Source organism: Mus musculus, chromosome 15 (assembly GCF_000001635.26).
Source record: "Mus musculus strain C57BL/6J chromosome 15, GRCm38.p6 C57BL/6J".
Classification (NCBI taxonomy): Eukaryota; Metazoa; Chordata; class Mammalia; order Rodentia; family Muridae; genus Mus; species Mus musculus.
The window spans coordinates 10,777,285-10,790,333 of NC_000081.6; the positions used below are offsets into that span (position 1 = coordinate 10,777,285).

General features: G+C 43.4%; 1 long non-coding RNA gene across 1 annotated transcript in view; it reads left to right on the forward strand.

Moving 5' to 3' along the window:
• 4930556M19Rik (RIKEN cDNA 4930556M19 gene) overlaps positions 1-12,839 on the forward strand; it is a 75,288-nt gene extending 62,449 nt beyond the window's left edge. The window contains exons 6-7 of the long non-coding RNA NR_045063.1: positions 11,042-11,218; positions 11,331-12,839. This is a non-coding gene — a long non-coding RNA (RIKEN cDNA 4930556M19 gene). The remainder of the gene's footprint in view (positions 1-11,041; positions 11,219-11,330) is intronic.
• Positions 12,840-13,049: the final 210 nt, after the last annotated feature.

The window sequence follows — 13,049 nt, forward strand, 5'->3', positions numbered from 1 at the left end:
ATTGTGTCTACTTCCCCTTTTAGTTCTAGTATGGTTTTGTTCATTTCCATCACCTGTTTGGCTGTGTTTTCCTGCTTTTCTTTAAGAGCCTGTAACTCTTTAGCAGTGCTCTCCTGTAAATCTTTAAGTGACTTATGAAAGTCCTTCTTGATGTCCTCTATCATCATCATGAGAAATGTTTTTAAATCTGGGTCTAGATTTTCGGTTGTGTTGGGGTGCCCAGGACTAGGTGGGGTGGGAGTGCTGCGTTCTGATGATGGTGAGTGGTCTTGATTTCTGTTAGTAGGATTCTTACGTTTGCCTTTCGCCATCTGGTAATCTCTGAAGCTAGCTGTTTTAGTTGTCACTGTTAAGAGCTTGTTCTTCAGGTGACTCTGTTAGCCTCTATGAGCAGACCTGGAGGTTAGCACTCTCCTTAGTTTCAGTGGGCAGAGTATTCTCTGCAGGCAAGCTCTCTTCTTGCAAGGCAGGTACCCAGATATCTGGTGTTCGAACCAGACTCCTGGCAGAAGTTGTGTTCCACTCACTAGAGGTCTTAGGATCACGTGTGGAATCCTGTGTGGGCCCTTGCGGGTGTCAGGCGACTCAGCTGGCAAGGTAGCCGGGGCTCGAGTGGAGTGGAAGGGGTTTGTGCCCTAGATCAAGCCCGGGTAGCCTGCTTCCCTATGTACCGCAGTCTCAAGTTCCACGCGATTGGATTGGGGTAGGCGCTGTGTTCCACTCACCAGAGGTCTTAGGGTCCCGTGGGGAGTCCCGTGTGGGCCCTTGCGGGTGTTGGGCAAGACTCTGCTGGCAAGGTAGCCCGGGGCTCGAGTCTCGAGTCGAGCGGAAGGGACTTGTGCCCCAGATCAGGCCCGGGTAGCCTGCTTCCCTATGTACCGCAGTCTCAAGTTTCGCGCGATTGGATTGGGGCAGGCACTGTGATCCACTCACCAGAGGTCTTAGGGTCCCGTGGGGAGTCCCGTGTGGACCCTTGCGGGTGTTGGGCAAGACTCTGCTGGCAAGGTAGCCCGGGGCTCGAGTCACGAGTCGAGCGGAAGGGACTTGTGCCCCAGATCAGGCCCGGGTAGCCTGCTTCCCTATGTACCGCAGTCTCAAGTTCCGCGCGATTGGATTGGGGCAGGCACTGTGGTCCACTCACCAGAGGTCTTAGGGTCCCGTGGGGAGTCCCGTGTGGACCCTTGCGGGTGTTGGGCAAGACTCTGCTGGCAAGGTAGCCCGGGGCTCGAGTCTCGAGTCGAGCGGAAGGGACTTGTGCCCCAGATCAGGCCCGGGTAGCCTGCTTCCCTATGTACCGCAGTCTCAAGTTCCGCGCGATTGGATTGGGGCAGGCACTGTGATCCACTCACCAGAGGTGTTAGGGTCCCGTGGGGAGTCCCGTGTGGGCCCTTGCGGGTGTTGGGCAAGACTCTGCTGGCAAGGTAGCCCGGGGCTCGAGTCTCGAGTCGAGCGGAAGGGACTTTTGCCCCAGATCAGGCCTGGGTAGCCTGCTTCCCTATGTACCGCAGTCTCAAGTTCCGCGCGATTGGATTGGGGCAGGCACTGTGGTCCACTCACCAGAGGTCTTAGGGTCCCGTGGGGAGTCCCGTGTGGGCCCTTGCGGGTGTTGGGCAAGACCCTGGAATTGTTTTCTACATAGATATCTGACTTCGGATTGCATGTGCCTTTACACTCAGCAAACAATTTTGGTTTTGTTTTATGATTTTTTTTTTTGAGATAGTGTCTCTCTGGCTGTCCTGGAACTCGCTCTCTAGACCAGACTGGCCTTGAACTCAGAGATTCACCTGTGTCTGCCTCCCAGTACTGGCATTAAAGGCTTATGCCACCACCACCACCACCACCACCACCACTACCACCACCATCTCACATTTTGACAGGATCTCTGGAAAGCTTTGTTTTTAGTATGCATGCCCAATGTTGTCTCATTTCTTTTCACACACACATACACACACACACACACACACACACACACACACACACACACACACACCCCACATTCATATACACACACGGAACATGTATGTATCAGCTACAAGAAAGTTCTGTAAATCTTCATAGCTTTATCGGAATAGTTGTACAGAGTAAAATAATTATAATAGAATAAAATATGTCACCCTCGGATATGTGTATGGGAACCAAGAAGACTTCAAGAAACTGGAAATTCTAACAGGTCTCTGAGTCAGACAATGGAGAAGAAATGAGGCTGCAGGACAAGCCTAGGGCCAAGCCACCAGGCTTGCTTTCATTTGTTCGTTCTTATCCAATCAGCTGATGGTAGTTCTTATTTCTTTTTTACGCTACTTGTTGGAGATAGGTGTTACTAGCTTTGTTTTACAGGTAGGAAAAAAACCAAGGCTTAAGGAATACATCAGGCAACACTCAAGCAGGACAAGAAATCTCTTCTAAATATTTAAACCAAAAAAGTGTAATCAAAGGACTTAAACTGATGATGTGGTCATGAGAACCCAGACAAGACATCACCTGGGTTCTCCCCGTCTTGTTAATTGAATGCCTACTCACTACTGACTACCCCTATCATATGTAACACTTTCCATGAAGACAGAGTAGCTCTCTGTGAGATTTAAGAATATGGTGCATACAGATCTTAAACTTCTCTGGTACCCAACCAAACAGCAAAATGTATTCCTGCCCCAGAGCTCTACCCAGAGCTAGGTATAAACTGGCTGAAGCCAGCAAGTAGACAGCTTGAGCTTTAGAAGAAATTCCAGTCGTAAATTCCTCCATCTCTGCAATTATGGGTTGTTGTGTTACTAATAATTGCAGAACATCAGAAGGAGTACAAGGACCCAAGAACACAAGGGCTCTCATACATCTGCGTCTCACCACACTGAAGGAAGCTTGAAGCTTTCCCTTACCTACTTCTGCTTAGAGCATATTTTTGGAAAAGCTGTCAAGGATGCATTGTGATGTAAAGGAAAAAAAAAAAAGTAAAAACCTCTTGCTCATATTTTTGGCCCCAGGTAAGTAGAAGAATTCGTTGCCATGGGACGGACCCAAAGTTCAGACCAGGGGAAGAGGAAGTGGTTTGGGCGGCTCTGGCCAAGCCTAAAGGAGTTCTTTTCCTCCGGTATCTTTGGATGCTTCTCCCCCACCAGATTAGCAAGACTTTGAAGACTAGGAAACGGATATGACTCAGGAAGCAGTGACCTAGGAGGATTAGCAGAGAAATGGTTAGGAGACAAAACACTACAAGCTCCAATAGCTCATATTCGTCCAGCTCGTTTCGACGTAGGTAGGAGTCTGGAGCCAAAGCCACACGGGAGCTACCCATTTGCCTAGGCAGCCAGTCTCCACGTTTCCAGAGCCTTCATTTTCAAGCTGTGATCAGCAGATCCTTGGGGACCTCTGGGACCCTTTTGGAGGGTTTTCAAGGTCACATTGTTTCAATATCGAAGATAGGAATGTTATTTTTTTTTTAGTCTGGGGTACAAATCAGCTATGGATAAATCTGATATACTAACATAACTGAAGCAGTGTTTTTATGCTTTGATAGTGTTTGGTGCTTAAACACATTCACATTGTTTTAAAAACAAAAGCTAGAGTTTACCAGCATTTAAACAGCTCATCTGTTTATTGGCCCATGCAATGAGATGGCGAGTGTCTTAATCAGGGTTACTATCAGTGTGATGAAACACAGTGACCAAAAGCAATTTAGGGAGGAAGAGATTTATTTAGCTTACATATCCTGACTCACAGTCCACTGAGAGAAGCTAAGGCAGGAACTCAGACAGTGCATGAATCTGGAAGTAGGTGCTGATGCAGAGGCCGTGCGGGGCTGCTGCTTACTGCCTTGCTGTTCCCTCTTGTTCAACCCACTTTCTTATAGCAGCCAGTGTGGGCTCGGCTTTCCTTCTCACATCACCAATTAAGAAAATGCCCTGGACTCCACTCGAGCCCCGGGCTTCCTTGCCAGCGGAGTTGCCTGACACCCGCAAGGGCCCACACAAAATTCCCCACGGGATCCTAAGACCTCTGGTGAGTGGAACACAGCGCCTGCCCCAATCCAATTGCGCGGAACCTGAGACTGCGGTACATAGGGAAGCAGACTACCCGGGCCTGACCCGGGGCAAAAGCCCCTTCCGCCTCCACTCCAGCCCCGGGCTTCCTTGCCAGCGGAGTTGCCTGACACCCGCAAGGGCCCACACAGGATTCCACAAGGGATCCTAAGACCTCTAGTGAGTGGAACACAACTTCTGCCAGGAGTCCGGTTCGAACACCAGATATATGGGTACCTTCCCTGCAAGAAGAGAGCTTTCCTGCAGAGAATACTCTACCCACTGAAACTAAGGAGAGTGCTACACTCCCAGTTCTGCTTATAGAGGCTAACAGAGTCACCTGAAGAACAAGCTCTTAACAGAGACAACTATAACAGCTAGCTTCAGAGATTACCAGATGGGGAAAGGCAAACGTAAGAATCCTACTAACAGAAATCAAGACCACTCACCATCATCAGAACGCAGCACTCCCACCCCACCTAGTCCTGGGCACCCCAACACAACCGAAAATCTAGACCCAGATTTAAAAACATTTCTCATGATGATGATAGAGGACATCAAGAAGGACTTTCATAAGTCACTTAAAGAATTACAGGAGAGCACTGCTAAAGAGTTACAGGCCCTTAAAGAAAAGCAGGAAAACACAGCCAAACAGGTAGAAGTCCTTAAAGAAAAACAGGAAAACACATCCAAACAGGTAATGGAAATGAACAAAACCATACTAGAACTAAAAAGGGAAGTAGACACAGTAAAGAAAACCCAAAGCGAGACAACGCTGGAGATAGAAACCCTAGGAAAGAGATCGGGAACCATAGATGCAAGCATCAGCAACAGAATACAAGAAATGGAAGAGAGAATCTCAGGTGCAGAAGATTCCATAGAGAACATCGACACAACAGTCAAAGAAAATACAAAATGCAAAAGGATCCTAACTCAAAACATCCAGGTAATCCAGGACACAATGAGAAGACCAAACCTACGGATAATAGGAATTGATGAGAATGAAGATTTTCAACTTAAAAGGCCAGCTAATATCTTCAACAAAATAATAGAAGAAAACTTCCCAAACATAAAAAAAGAGATGCCCATGATCATACAAGAAGCCTACAGAACTCCAAATAGACTGGACCAGAAAAGAAATTCCTCCCGACACATAATAATCAGAACAACAAATGCACTAAATAAAGATAGAATATTAAAAGCAGTAAGGGAGAAAGGTCAAGTAACATATAAAGGAAGGCCTATCAGAATTACACCAGACTTTTCACCAGAGACTATGAAAGCCAGAAGAGCCTGGACAGATGTTATACAGACACTAAGAGAACACAAATGCCAGCCCAGGCTAATATACCCGGCCAAACTCTCAATTACCATAGATGGAGAAACCAAAGTATTCCACGACAAATCCAAATTCACACAATATCTTTCCACGAATCCAGCCCTTCAAAGGATAATAACAGAAAAGAAGCAATACAAGGACGGAAATCATGCCCTAGAACAAGCAAGAAAGTAATCCCTCAACAAACCAAAAAGAAGACAGCCACAAGAACAGAATGCCAACTCTAACAACAAAAATAAAAGGAAGCAACAATTACTTTTCCTTAATATCTCTTAATATTAATGGACTCAATTCCCCAATAAAAAGACATAGACTAACAGACTGGCTACACAAACAGGACCCAACATTCTGCTGCTTACAGGAAACCCATCTCAGGGAAAAAGACAGACACTACCTCAGAGTGAAAGGCTGGAAAACAATTTTCCAAGCAAATGGTCTGAAGAAATAAGCTGGAGTAGCCATTCTAATATCGGATAAAATCGACTTCCAACCCAAAGTTATCAAAAAATACAAGGAGGGACACTTCATACTCATCAAAGGTAAAATCCTCCAAGAGGAACTCTCAATTCTGAATATCTACACTCCAAATGCAAGGGCAGCCACATTCATTAAAGACACTTTAGTAAAGCTCAAAGCACACATTGCACCTCACACAATAATAGTGGGAGACTTCAACACAACACTTTCATCAAGGGACAGATTGTGGAAACAGAAACTAAACAGGGACACAATGAAACTAACAGAAGTTATGAAACAAATGGACCTGACAGATATCTACAGAACATTTTATCCTAAAACAAAAGGATATACCTTCTTCTCAGCACCTCACGGGACCTTCTCCAAAATTGACCATATAATTGGTCACAAAACAGGCCTTAACAGATACAAAAATATTGAAATTGTCCCATGTATCCTATCAGACCACCATGGCCTAAGACTGATCTTCAATAACAACATAAATAATGGAAAGCCAACATTCACGTGGAAACTGAACAACACTCTTCTCAATGATACCTTGGTCAAGGAAGGAATAAAGAAAGAAATTAAAGACTTTTTAGAGTTTAATGAAAATGAAGCCACAACGTACCCAAACCTTTGGGACACAATGAAAGCATTTCTAAGAGGGAAACTCATAGCTTTGAGTGCCTCCAAGAAGAAACGGGAGAGAGCACATACTAGCAGCTTGACAACACATCTAAAAGCTCTAGAAAAAAAGGAAGCAAATTCACCCAAGAGGAGTAGACGGCAGGAAATAATCAAACTCAGGGGTGAAATCAACCAAATGGAAACAAGAAGAACTATTCAAAGAATTAACCAAACGAGGAGTTGGTTCGTTGAGAAAATCAACAAGATAGATAAACCCTTAGCTAGACTCACTAAAGGGGCACAGGGACAAAATCCTAATTAACAAAATCAGAAATGAAAAGGGAGACATAACAACAGATCCTGAAGAAATCCAAAACACCATCAGATCCTTCTACAAAAGGTTATACTCAACAAAACTGGAAAACCTGGACGAAATGGACAAATTTCTGGACAGATACTAGGTACCAAAGTTGAGTCAGGATCAAGTTGACCATCTAAACAGTTCCATATCACCTAAAGAAATAGAAGCAGTTATTAATAGTCTCCCAGCCAAAAAAAGCCCAGGACCAGACGGGTTTAGTGCAGAGTTCTATCAGACCTTCAAAGAAGATCTAATTCCAGTTCTGCACACACTATTTCACAAAATAGAAGTAGAAGGTACTCTACCCAACTCATTTTATGAAGCCACTATTACTCTGATACCTAAACCACAGAAAGACTCAACAAAGATAGAGAACTTCAGACCAATTTCTCTTATGAATATCGATGCAAAAATCCTCAATAAAATTCTTGCTAACCGAATCCAAGAACATATTAAAGCAATCATCCATCCTGACCAAGTAGGTTTTATTCCAGGAATGCAGGGATGGTTTAATATACGAAAACCCATCAATGTAATCCATTATATAAACAAAGTCAAAGACAAAAACCACATGATCATCTTGTTAGATGCAGAAAAAGCATTTGACAAGATCCAACACCCATTCATGATAAAAGTTTTGGAAAGATCAGGAATTCAAGGCTCATACCTAAACATGATAAAAGCAATCTACAGCAAACCAGTAGCCAACATCAAAGTAAATGGAGAGAAGCTGGAAGCAATCCCACTAAAATCAGGGACTAGACAAGGCTGCCCACTTTCTCCCTACCTTTTCAACATAGTACTTGAAGTATTAGCCAGAGCAATTCGACAACAAAAGGAGATCAAGGGGATACAAATTGGAAAAGAGGAAGTCAAAATATCACTTTTTGCAGATGATATGATAGTATATATAAGTGACCCTAAAAATTCTACCAGAGAACTCCTAAACCTGATAAACAGCTTCGGTGAAGTAGCTGGATATAAAATAAACTCAAACAAGTCAATGGCCTTTCTGTATACAAAGAATAAACAGGCTGAGAAAGAAATTAGGGAAACAACACCCTTCTCAATAGTCACAAATAATATAAAATATCTTGGCGTGACTCTAACTAAGGAGGTGAAAGATCTGTATGATAAAAACTTCAAATCTCTGAAGAAAGAAGTTAAAGAAGATCTCAGAAGATGGAAAGATCTCCCATGCTCATGGATTGGCAGGATCAACATTGTAAAAATGGCTATCTTGCCAAAAGCAATCTACAGATTCAATGCAATCCCCATCAAAATTCCAACTCAATTCTTCAACGAATTAGAAGGAGCAATTTGCAAATTCATCTGGAATAACAAAAAACCTAGGATAGCAAAAACTCTTCTCAAGGATAAAAGAACCTCTGGTGGAATCACCATGCCTGACCTAAAGCTTTACTACAGAGCAATTGTGGTAAAAACTGGTATAGAGACAGACAAGTAGACCAATGGAATAGAATTGAAGACCCAGAAATGAACCCACACACCTATGGTCACTTGATCTTCGACAAGGGAGCTAAAACCATCCAGTGGAAGAAAGACAGCATTTTCAACAATTGGTGCTGGCACAACTGGTTGTTATCATGTAGAAGAATGCAAATTGATCCATACTTATCTCCTTGTACTAAGGTCAAATCTAAATGGATCAAGGAACTTCACATAAAACCAGAGACACTGAAACTTATAGAGGAGAAAGTGGGGAAAAGCCTTGAAGATATGGGCACAGGGGAAAAATTCCTGAACAGAACAGCAATGGCTTGTGCTGTAAGATCGAGAATTGACAAATGGGACCTAATGAAACTCCAAAGTTTCTGTAAGGCAAAAGACACCGTCAATAAGACAAAAAGACCACCAACAGATTGGGAAAGGATCTTTACCTATCCTAAATCAGATAGGGGACTAATATCCAACATATATAAAGAACTCAAGAAGGTGGACTTCAGAAAATCAAATAACCCCATTAAAAAATGGGGCTCAGAACTGAACAAAGAATTCTCACCTGAGGAATACCGAATGGCAGAGAAGCACCTGAAAAAATGTTCAACATCCTTAATCATCAGGGAAATGCAAATCAAAACAACCCTGAGATTCCACCTCACACCAGTCAGACTGTCTAAGATCAAAAATTCAGGTGACAGCAGATGCTGGCGTGGATGTGGAGAAAGAGGAACACTCCTCCATTGTTGGTGGGATTGCAGGCTTGTACAACCACTCTGGAAATCAGTCTGGCGGTTCCTCAGAAAATTGGACATAGTACTTCCAGAGGATCCAGCAATACCTCTCCTGGGCATATATCCAGAAGATGCCCCAACTGGTAAGAAGGACACATGCTCCACTATGTTCATAGCAGCCTTATTTATAATAGCCAGAAGTTGGAAAGAACCCAGATGCCCCTCAACAGAGGAATGGATACAGAAAATGTGGTACATCTACACAATGGAGTACTACTCAGCTATTAAAAAGAATGAATTTATGAAATTCCTAGCCAAATGGATGGACCTGGAGGGCATCATCCTGAGTGAGGTAACACATTCACAAAGGAACTCACACAATATGTACTCACTGATAAGTGGATATTAGCCCCAAACCTAGGATTCCTAAGATATAAGGTACAATTTGCTAAACACATGAAACTCAAGAAGAATGAAGACTGAAGTGTGGACACTATGCCCCTCTTTAGAATTGGGAACAAAACACCCATGGAAGGAGTTACAGAGACAAAGTTTGGAGCTGAGATGAAAGGATGGACCATGTAGAGACTGCCATATCCAGGGATTCACCCCATAATCAGCATCCAAACGCTGACACTATTGCATACCCTAGCAAGATTTTATCGAAAGGACCCAGATGTAGCTATCTCTTGTGAGACTATGCCGGGGCCTAGCAAACACAGAAGTGGATGCTCACAGTCAGCTAATGGATGGATCACAGGGCTCCCAATGGAGGAGCTAGAGAAAGAACCCAAGGAGCTAAAGGGATCTGCAACCCTATAGGTGGAACAATATTATGAACTATCCAGTACCCCGGAGCTCTTGACTCTAGCTGCATATGTATCAAAAGATGGCCTAGTCGGCCATCACTGGAAAGAGAGGCCCATTGGACACGCAATCTTTGTATGCCCCAGTACAGGGGAACACCAGGGCCAAAAGGGGGAGTGGGTGGGTAGGGGAGTGGGGGTAGGCAGGTATGGGGGACTTTTGTTATAGCATTGGAAATGTAAATGAGCTAAATACCTAATAAAAAATGGAAAAAAAAAAAAAAGAAAAGAAAATGCCCTGTATGTAAGGATCGGTATAGGCTCAGGCCTCTCACCCCAAGACCAAGTTCTCAGAGCAAAGGCGATTTACTTGGCCCAGAGGGATGAAGGACAAGGACTAAGAGACAAAGACAGGAGAGATAGAGGATAAAGGAGAAGGGGAAGGTAACAAGGGAGAGAGGGCAGAAGTATTTGCCCCCTGCCTCTGGATAGAGAGGAGACAGACAATTTTTCAACTGAGATTCCCTTCCCTTAGATGACTATAGCTTATTTCAAGGTCACATCGAACTAGCTTACTTTATTTAATGTTCTTAAAGGCTTCAACCTCCCTTCTAGCCCACCAGCCAAAGGTAGGAGAGAAAGATGGCTTATAGGAAGGACAAGGAGGTTGTGGACTTGTTTAGAAGTTGCTTGGGGGCAATTCCAGTCTTCATTGTTTGGATACCAGTAGTCCAGTCCAATCACAAACACCAAACACAAATCAGTAGCAGTGACTCCATCCAGCAGAAACTGGAGGGTTCTGCCAACTTGGCATGAGTCAGAAGTGGCCAGAATCAGCCGGAATACCATGAGAAGTTCCTTGGTGTGTTTCCTTCTACAAAGTGAAGACCAGCGAAGACCAGCAAAGCACTGCACCGTGTACCAATGCAAGAGCGTCCTTTTACTGTCTGTGGGGTTCCATTTATGCTCTTTTCAAACATCATGCACCCCCCTCAAGGGTATTTGCTCCAGCAAAATATCGTTTCACAAGACAGCTTCCAGAGAAACATCACGTGACACAACTGAGTTTCCAAAGAAACCAGAAGTTTCCACTACACTAGCTAGCACAGCGAATATATGTGTAAAGCATTTGTGTTTCAAAACCAGGTATATCGGCTATCACGAGGAACAAAACCATGCTCATTTTAGTTAAAGCCTAACCGACCACATGCTTCACACAATCCGTTTTTATTTGACAGGTGACTGACAGTCTAGGGTTATTCAGACTGAAATATTTGGCAGTGTAGAGGAGACAGCCTCAGCGGCCCTGAGTAAGGATTCGAAGCTCTCAGTTCAGAGTGAATGTGGACTGTTGATGTGAACCATGGCAAGGACCAATGTCTCAGGCCTATAGGAAGTTGGCAAAACTTCTTCTGGTAAGGGTTGGGATGGCAAAGCCTTCTTCTAGTCCCAGTACCTCGTTTGTGATAGATTGACCTGTTTGTGTAAAAACTACAAGAGCATCTTCTTCCTCTCTTGTGTTTACAGCCGAGACTGCTCCCAACAGAGACCTCCTACTGAGGCGGGTAACTCCTCCCCACTGTGCTGCCATAGCCGAGGCCCCCTCAGCCCACCTACCACCTCACCCAGCATTTTTGTGGAGATGTGTCTGTCCTTTCTGTATTCCCTTACCACTTCTTGTCAGGTTTCCAAGATGAAGCTCTGCTGAACACGGCATTCAAGAAAAACAAATGATAATATTTGTTGCAATGATAAAATCCATTTCTGTCGGGAGGTGAAATCCTCGGCTCAGACACACTGTGCAAGTCCTTGGTTGCTGAACTACAGACCAGCCTACGACTCAAGCTCTTTGACATAAAACTAATTTCCTTTTTTCTTCGAAAAATCTGTTTTCATTATGAACCCATGAGTTTCCCAAAATGTGAAAGACTTTGCTGATTAACTTGGTCAGGCCGTATACAAACATAGTTTTGATATTGTGTAATAAAAAGTGAGAGCATCAACAGAACTTATAATTCAGTGACTGAATGACCAATGTGTAAGATGTCCAAAGCATTCACAGGAAGAGGATCTGTGAATCCTCAAGTGCAAAATAGAATAGTGGAACTTAGTGGATCAGTAATAAGTCCACGTTCTCATATAAGAACTATAATTCATTTTAAAAGGGGGTTTCTTTTCTTTCTTTTTCTTTCTCCTCCTTCTCCTTCTTTCCTTCCTTCCTTCCTTCCTTCCTTCCTTCCTTCCTTCCTTCCTTCCTTCCTTTCTATTTATTTATTTATTTATTTATTTATTTATTTATTTATTTATTTTGTACAGGGGAACAAACTGAGGGCCCTGAGCTTGCTAAGCAAGTATCCTTCTGCAGAGCTGCTTGCTGATCAACTCATCTTTAGCAAAGCCTCACTTGTCATGTCTTAGACAGAAACAAAGGAGACGGTCGTATATTACCTGAAACAAGTATACAGAAACATTCCTCCCTTTTATAGTGACAGCTATGCCCCAGCCCCACATTCATGGAGGACCCCCAGAGCACAGCAGAATATGCAAATGCTTAAGTCCTCCGTGGGAAATGCCGAGCAGTTTGCATATATTCTCCCATGTACTTTAAATCACCCCGGGATTATTTACAATACCTGACATGATGTAAGCATCCTATAAATGCTTGTTATCGTGTGCTCTTTAAAGAATAATGAGAGGGATAGGGGCAAGGTCCTTACATGTTTATTACCAGTGCACGTTAAACCATATTTTGACTCTTTGGTTGGGTGAATTTGTAGATGTGGAAACTGGGTCTATAGAAGACTGACTGCTATTATCTATGTATGACCAGACTTCCTTCAAATAGTTCAACCAAAGCAACACATTGCAGCAAATTAAATGCAGAAGCAGAGATGAGATTCCAGATGTCTTTTGTTAGGCTAAACTTTAAAGAACTTGCAAAAATGCAAAAATAATTTCAATTCTGTCATTTAATGTTCTTTCACTGTGAAAGTATGTTCTTTTGTCATAAAACTACATTATGATAACATGTTACAGAACCTCTTTCATTTCGTTCATTTATTTATATCTTTGCTTTATTTCATGTGTTTGGGTGTTTTGCCTGCATGCCTATCTGTGTACCACATGCATGCCTGGGAACATGTTAGGTCTCCTGCATGTAGAGTTACAGACAGTGATGAGCTGATATACCAGTCCTAGGAATCGACGCCAGGTCCTCGGGAAGAGCAGCCAGTTCACTTCAACTAT